The sequence below is a fragment of the Mustela putorius genome, unplaced genomic scaffold (genome assembly GCF_011764305.1).
Source record: "Mustela putorius furo isolate JIRA1106 unplaced genomic scaffold, ASM1176430v1.1 tig00003976_pilon_pilon_pilon, whole genome shotgun sequence".
In the NCBI taxonomy this organism is placed as follows: Eukaryota; Metazoa; Chordata; class Mammalia; order Carnivora; family Mustelidae; genus Mustela; species Mustela putorius.
The window spans coordinates 5,050,418-5,058,770 of NW_025422118.1; positions in this window are offsets into that span (position 1 = coordinate 5,050,418).

The window sequence follows — 8,353 nt, forward strand, 5'->3', positions numbered from 1 at the left end:
TCTCTCTGTCAAATAAATAAAATCTTTGAAAAAAAAAATAAGAATGTTAGAAGTAGAAGAAACCTTAGTGATTAATAGTGTGATGTTCTCCTCCAACCCAAAGTTGGTGATTTTTGTTAAGTCCACATATCACTCATGAAAATGCATTGTATTACTTTATGGCCATAACTGAATAGTTCCTGCCCTCAGTTTTAATAATCTTATAATGTTTTTACTTTGAGGAAAGTGATTTATGCATCCCTTATGGTTTTTCTGTCTTCTTGCAAGGAGGGCTGTTTTGGGGGCTGATAACCTGAGAACTTCACTTTAAGCTGTATGCCAGGCTGGCTCTCCTCTAGCTCTTGGAGGTTTCTATCAAGCCAAAAAGCTTCCTGTTGGCTAGGATTGTCAGACTGAGCTGCAGAGGCCAAAAGCAGGCAGCCGTACCATAGGCCATGTTGGCATACTGATTATTTAAAAATAAAAGTTACTTAAGGGGGCCTGGGTGGCTCAGTTGGTTAAGTGGCTGCCTTCCGCTCAGGTCTTCATCCCTTGGGATCAAGCCCTGCATTGGGCTCCCTTTCTTTCTGCCTCTCTCTCTGCCCCTCTGCCCGCTTGTGCTCTCAAATAAAATCTTTAAAATAAAAGTTACTTAAGAGACAGGCTGTGCAAGGACGTTCAGACCTTCCTCTGCCCCCTGAAAGCAGGAAATAAGTCTTCCAGGTGAAAGGGACCCCCCCTGCACCAGGAGGTACAAGACATCCCAAATCATGGGAAATTTACAGCCAAGAAGGCTGTGTAAACAACCCTTGTTACTTTTTACTAATTGACTACCACAGCCCAAATTCTGTTCAGAATTCCTGACTAACTGAACCTCCTAAAGTTAAATTTTCTTTGTCCTGTCAGGTCCTCACAAATTTGTGTCTGTCTAAAAAGTATAAATACTGCCTGCCTTGATCACTTCTTGAGGTCTCAATTTCATTATGGGGCCTCCATGCACACTTGTAATAATACTTTGGTGTTTTTCTCCTATTAATCTGTCCCATGTAAATTTAATTCTTAGTCCAGCTGGAAGACCTTGAGAGTTGAGGAAGACTTTTTCCTACCCTTTAGAGCCAATGTAAATGTAGCAAACGTAAATGTAAGATTTACCACTTTTAGAAAAAAACAGAACATCTTCAGGAACTATGGTTAAATAAACCAGGAGTTCTTAAGAGACCCGACACCAAAAGTTCACTCCTTAAAAGGAAAAAAAATGATAAACAGGATTGTTTCAAAATTAAAAAGTTTTGTTCTGGAAAAGACTCTGGTTAAGAGGATGAACAGCCACGTTGCAGACCAGGATAAGGGACTTGTCTCTAGCCAAAAAAAAGAATTCTGAAAACTCAGCAGTGAAGATGATGGAGCCCAAGTTTGGTTTCAATACCATTTTTCAGTAATAGGAACCAGGGTTTTTTGGAGAAATAACTGATTCTAAGATTAGAACAGGAAATATACAAGATGAGCCTGGAGATTCTTCTAGTGCCAGAAAGGGAAGGGGGTTAAAAAAAAAAAAAAGTGGGGCACCTGGGTGGCTCAGTGGGTTAAGCCTCTGCCTTCGGCTCAGGTCATGATCTCAGGGTCCTGGGATCAAGCCTCACATCAGGCTCTCTGCTCAGTAGGGAGCCTGCTTCCCCCCCTCTCTCTCTGCTTGCCTCTCTGCCTACTTGTGATCTCTCTCTGTCAAATAAATAAATAAAAATTAAAAAAAAAAAAAGTCACACACAATGATGGAGGGAATGTCAAAAGGACACAATGGAGAGAGCTCCCAAATGGCCAAAGCAAGATAATATGAGCAACAAAATAATTAAGGCAGTATTAGATCATAACACAAAGTATAAAATAAATATCTATAAATTCATACTGATATAAATTGATTAAACAAACAAATGGGAGAACAGACAAAATACCCCTTGCAAGGAAATTCCAAATAATTTATGTAGATAAATTGAGAAGAGGTGGAGGGTAACTCCCTAGTCCTTAAGCATGGCGCTATGTATAATGACTTCCTTCCAAAAGAGAACAGTATGAAAAAGGGGAAAAGAATGTTAATTTTATGGTGGAGAAACCTAACAAACCCTACCTCAGCCAGGTGATTAAGGTTAACATCAACAGTATAAGTTATTTGATATATGATGAGATGGACACTTAACCTCTGCAGTCTTCCTCCCAAAGACCAACAGCCCCAATGTATATGAGAAAAACATGAGACAAATCCCAGTTGAGGGGCAGTCTACAAAATATCTGACAGTGCTCCTCAAGATGGTCATGGTCAACGAAAACAAGGAAAGTCTGAGCAACTGTCACAGCCAAGAGGCTCCTAAGAAGATATGATGACTAAATGTAATGTGGTATTCTGAATGGGATCCTGGAAAAGGAAAAGGATGTTAGGTAAAAACTAAGTAAATCTGAAAAAAGTATGCATTTTAGTTAATGAGAATCTATGTTTATCGGTCCATTAATTGTATCAAATGTACAATACTAATTTAAAGTATTAACAGAACGTAGAGTATCAAGGAACGCTAGCATCCTAAGTTTTCTGTAAATCTATTCTAAAATAAGCAGCTTATTAAAATAAATCCCCCTAAAATGAGCAAAGAGACACACAGACATTTCATGGGAGAGAATACACAGGTGGCAAATAAGCACATGCAAAGATGTTCAACATAAATTAACTATTAAGGAAATGTAAATTAAACCACAATGAGGTATTATTACACATCTATCAGAATGCCTAAAATAAAAAGTAGTGACACCATCAAATACTGGCAAGGGTGCAGAGAAATTCATCCATGCTGGTGCGAATGTAAAATAGTACAGCCACTCTGGAAAAGTTTGGTAATTTCCTACAAAATTAAACATGCAACTACACTATGGCCCAGAGCTGCATTCCTGAGTATGTTTCCCCAAAAAAATGAAAACCACGTCCACACAAAAACCTGTACATGATTGTACATAGCAGCTTTATTCATAATAGCCCCAAACAGGAAACAACTCAGATGTCTTCAGTGGGTGAGGTTAAATTGTGATACATCTATATCACAGACTACTACTCAGCAATAAAAAAGAGAGGGGCGCCTGGGTGGCTCAGTTGGTTGGACGACTGCCTTTGGCTCAGGTCATGATCCCGGAGTCCCGGGATCAAGTCCCGCATCAGGCTCCCAGATCCATGGGAAGTCTGCTTCGCTCTCTGACCTTCTCCTAGCTCATGCTCTCTCTCACTGTTTCTCTCTCAAATAAATAAATAAAATCTTTAAAAAATAAAAAAGAAAAAAAAGAAAAAGAACTACTGAATGAAACCACTTGAATGAATCTCAAGAGAAGTATCCTGAGGGAAAAAAGGCCAATCTCTGATGGTTACAATACTGTACAATTCTACTTCTATAACATCCTCAAAATGGCAAAATTTGGAAATGGAAAACAGATTAGTGATTGCCACAGGGTTAATGTGGCGGGAAAGGAGAAGTATGTGTGCCTGTCGAATGTCAACAGTAAGAATAAATGTGGTGGTGGAACTGTTCTGTCTCTTGACTGTAACAGGGTCAGTATGCTGGCTGTGACAATGCAGTTAAGTTTTGCAAAATATTACCATTGCCGGAAACCAGGTGAAGAGTACATGAAAGCTGTGCATTTTCTTAAAACTACATGGGAACCTACCAGTATCTCAGAACTTCAAAAAATACAGTACCTCCAGTAAATCTGAATTTCAGGAAAACAGTTATTTTTAACACTGGTATGGCCCATACAATATTTGGAACATAATCATTTAAAAAATGATTTGTTATTTATGTGAAATCCAAATGTAACTAGGAGTCCTATAACCTATCAGCCAATACTACTCTTAACATTAGCCAATGAAGACAAAGTATATATTGGAAAATAAAAGGATATTTAAGTGTTGACGGACAGAAAATGTGCGCTGATCCCAGAAACCCCTAAACCCTCCCTCTCAGAGCTGGTACCTCCTCTGCCTCACATTTCATGACAACAAATGTGCCCACTATTCCTGGTGAGAAAAGCTACATAGAGTATAAAACCTCCTGTTTACACACAGGAATGAAAATTATTCAGATAATCCTTCCCTTCCTAATTTCAGATTTAAAAGAGCTATTCCCTTCTGACAAAGATTATGAAAAAATAAAAATGATAGAGTGAGGAAGCATTTTCTAGGAACAATTTTGGGTCTCTAGTAAAATACTGGAAAACGCAACCAAGAACTAACAGACATCTGAGAAAATATCTCTAACCTGATAAAGACGGAGATCAAAAAAGAAAGGGAAAACCAATTATGGAGGGAATCCATTATTTCGTAAAAAGGAAACACTGAGAAATTAACATTAATAGTCCTCACAGATAGAAGATGCTACAACCACAAAAGTAAAACAGAGAACAAAAAATTCTTAAAATTTAAAAATATATAGAAATATAAAATTTAATGAAGATTTAGAAGATAAAGGTGAATAAACCTTCCACAAAGTACAACAGAAAGGCAAAAAGTAAAAAAGAAAAGTGACTCAAAGAACCAGTCTAGGGGTGCCTGGGTGGCTTACTGGATTAAGCATCTGACTCTTGATTTTGGCTCAGGTCATGATTTCATAATCTTGAGACTGAGCCCTGTGCCCATCTCTGCACTGAGCATGGAGCCTGCTTAAGCTTCTCTCTCTCCCTCTGTCCCACCCTGTGCTCTCTCCCTCTCTCCCTTTAAAAAATAAACAAATAAAAAAGGAACCAGTCTAAGAGGTCTATAACAGAAACAGCAGAAATTCTAGAAAGAGTTAACAGATGAGGGTGATGGAGGTGAAAAATTAACAAAATCAAGACAATGTCATAGGACTTGGGGTACGAGTTTCCAAAATGAAATGTTCCCAGTAAAATGCACAAAAACAGACCCACACCAAAGCTACAATGTTAGGAAATTTCAGAACACCGGGGACAAAAATATCATACAAGCTTCCACAGTGAAGGGTTTTATACAAAGGATCTTGAAAACACATTTTCAAATATGTAAGATATAAAAAACAACTATTTCTCCTGCACCCTTTTGCAGGAAGCTACTGGAGAACATTCCACCAAACTGAAGGAATAAATTAAGAGAAGGACATAAAGTACAGAAAACAGGAAACCAAAAGGAGAAGCAAAAAGAATCCCCAAGATAAGTAGAAAATCCCAGAATGATAATTAGCAATCAGAACATACCAGTTATCCGGTCAGAATGCTCCAGGGTAGACTTCTCCAGGAGTATGAAATTGGTAAAATGTCTGTCTGAACATCTTGTATGATTTACACAAATGATGGAGGGTTTGAGGTCAAATTAGCTATAAGTACTCATGAGCAAACTCAATAAATAACACAAATGATTAACTGCAGGGAAAAAAAGGAGTTGTTCAGGAAAGGAAAAGTAATCACAGTTTACAACATGACAGCTCTGGTTAGCATTTACGTGGCCATAAAACATCATCATATAAAACAAACATAAAACAAAATCATCATATAACTACATTTGGGGGTGGGGATTTTGAGTTTTGGGGGATGAGGACTGAGATGTTTGTATGGTAAGAGCAGAGAGATAAACCTAAACCTTCAGCCTCTATAATAGAAAATTAGTAGAAATGACTTAAAAATGGATAAATAAAAGAAGCAATACAATTGTGTTATTAAAAAATATGGAAAGGTGCCTGGCTGGCTCAGTTGGTAGAGTGTGCAACTCTCGATCTTGGGGTTGTAAATTCAAGCCGCACACTGGGTGTAGAGATTACTTTAAAAAAAAAAAAAGTTTAAAACAAAAATAAAAATTTTAAATATGGAGATAACACCTAAAGAAGCTAGGGAAATAAAACAACAAACAAAACCTAAAAGCAGCACAAGGAAGGAAATAATAAAGATTAGAGCAGTAGTAAGTGATAGAGCAACTAAAAAAACAATAGGACAACACAAAAATATGGAGAGAATTTGTTAAAAACTCCATTGAAAGCACTTGCTTTTTTAGAAGAAAACAAGGGACTGGGAGCAGGAGCATGGCCTTCGTCACAGAATTGACTCTTTACCCTTATAACTTCCATAGAATTATTTCAGTCTTTAAGCTTATAACTAAAGTAGAGAAAAAAAAAAAAAAGGATGAAAAAGAAAAATCCCAGTCATCAACTATCCATCTCCCCAAAATCTTTTTGTAAATGACAATTTAATCTACAGTCTTCAACTTCATTTTAAATCTGTCTACCTTGAACGGTATTACATTAACCACTAAAGAACTGTTTTCAAAACCCTATTTTTGAAAGCATTTAGAAGAATTCCATACCAACAATGTAGAGACAAGCATAACCCACCATCCATATACTTCATTAGGGCATATTTGTCTAAACATTTATACTGGCATTTATATGTGAAACAATAATGGTTTATTATAAAGAAGACATAGCTGTATTTAACATGCTGGGTCTGGGTAACTTTATTCAAGACTTTGACAAAAACTATCCTCAAAGTAATACAAATTTAGATACTTTTAGAAAGTCCAGATGTGAAACTCCAAGAAAATTTTGAATTCAGTCTGGAGTCAACACCAGGTCAAATATTGAACCAAACTCCCAAATGATAAATACTATTTTCCTTCTTAAGCTCATTATATTTTCTGAAACAGGTTACCAAAGCTTTCCTTTCTTTGATATTGGTATATGGAATCATTTTAACATGGTTTACATCTTTAAGTTCTAAGTTTGTATTTAACCTGAATATCTTATTAAAAATATAAATCCAAATGTGATAACTCTTCCTTACAGAAGAATTCCAACTAGTAAATGTAGAAGAAATGAAATAGAAAATCACCATTAAAACACCACAGCAGTAACTGACACAAGCAAGATCTGGCAGTGGACATGAAAATAAGTGGGCAGTAGTTTAAGCAGAAACATTTGCATAGTCTCAAAGAATCTCCAGCGAATATTTTGTCATCACGAAGAAAAATGTAGGAATTTTACAGTAGAGAATCCTAGCAGATACCACCTTAGATAGCAATTAAGGTTAACAACACCAGAAACACATTATGACATCAGGCGTCATGATACACTGTCACAGACTAGGAGGACACTATGGAGACATGACAACTAAATGCAAAGTAGAATTCTGCATGGGATCTTGGAACAGTAAAAGGACATCAGTGAAAAAAAAAACAAACAAACAAGAAAATCTGTACTTTTTATAAACTCTCTAGTTAACAGTATTGTATCAAGGCTAATTTTTTTTTTTTTTTTTTTTTTTTTTTTTTTTTTAAAGATTTTATTTATTTATTTGACAGAGAGAGATCACAAGTAGGCAGAGAGGCAGGCAGAGAGAGAGGAAGGGAAGCAGGCTCCCTGCTGAGCAGAGAGCCCGATGCGGGACTCGATCCCAGCACCCTGAGATCATGACCTGAGCCGAAGGCAGCGGCTTAACCCACTGAGCCACCCAGGCGCCCTCAAGGCTAATTTCTTAATTTGACAATTGTTCTATGGTTCTAGAAGATGTTAATATAAGGGGAAGTTCAGCGAAGAGCATACAGAAACTACTAGTATTGTAACTCTTCGGGAAGTCTAAAATTATCTCAAAATTCAAGAAGAAAAGCTGCTAGCAAACATACACACACATTTATTTGCTCTGTGTGTGTGTGTGTGTGTGTGTGTGTGTGTGTGAAAATCAAGACTTTGTGGAAATTCGTAGCTTGGGCCCTCAGTTAAATAATAGTGTTCTCTCCTGAATTAGTCAAACATACACACACATTTATTTGCAGTGTGTGTGTGTGTGTGTGTGTGTGTGTGTGTGTGTTAAAATCAAGACTTTGTGGAAATTGGTAGCTTGGGCCCTCAGTTAAATAATAGTGTTCTCTCCTGAATTAGTCACTGAGTCACTGTCTCATGGGTTTCCTTTAAGCTGGGTTTAAGGTTTTCCCCCTTCTAAATTTTTAGTTTCAAGTACAATTTTCTAATTTTCATGGAAAGCCTTTTTTTAACATTCCTGTATTAGGCCAAAAATAAAAATCTTAGAATAAAACTGTCATCATATTATCTCATAAAGTCACTCATCCTACCCGTAAGACCCAGTCAATATTTTTACTCCATTTTTTCTCATCATGTGTTTGTCTGATTTTGTTTAAAAGGAGAGGGGATGGGGGAGCCTTGGGTGGCTTGGCTGGTTGGGCGGCTGACTCCTGGATTCAGCTCAGGTCTTGATCTCAGGGTTGGAAGCTCAAGCTCCACCTTGGGCTTCCATGCTGGACATGGCGCCTACTGAACCAAAAAAAAAAAAAAAAGGAGATGGCTGATAGATTTATTATCACTAATAGGCCTGATAGTCTAGAAAAAACAGT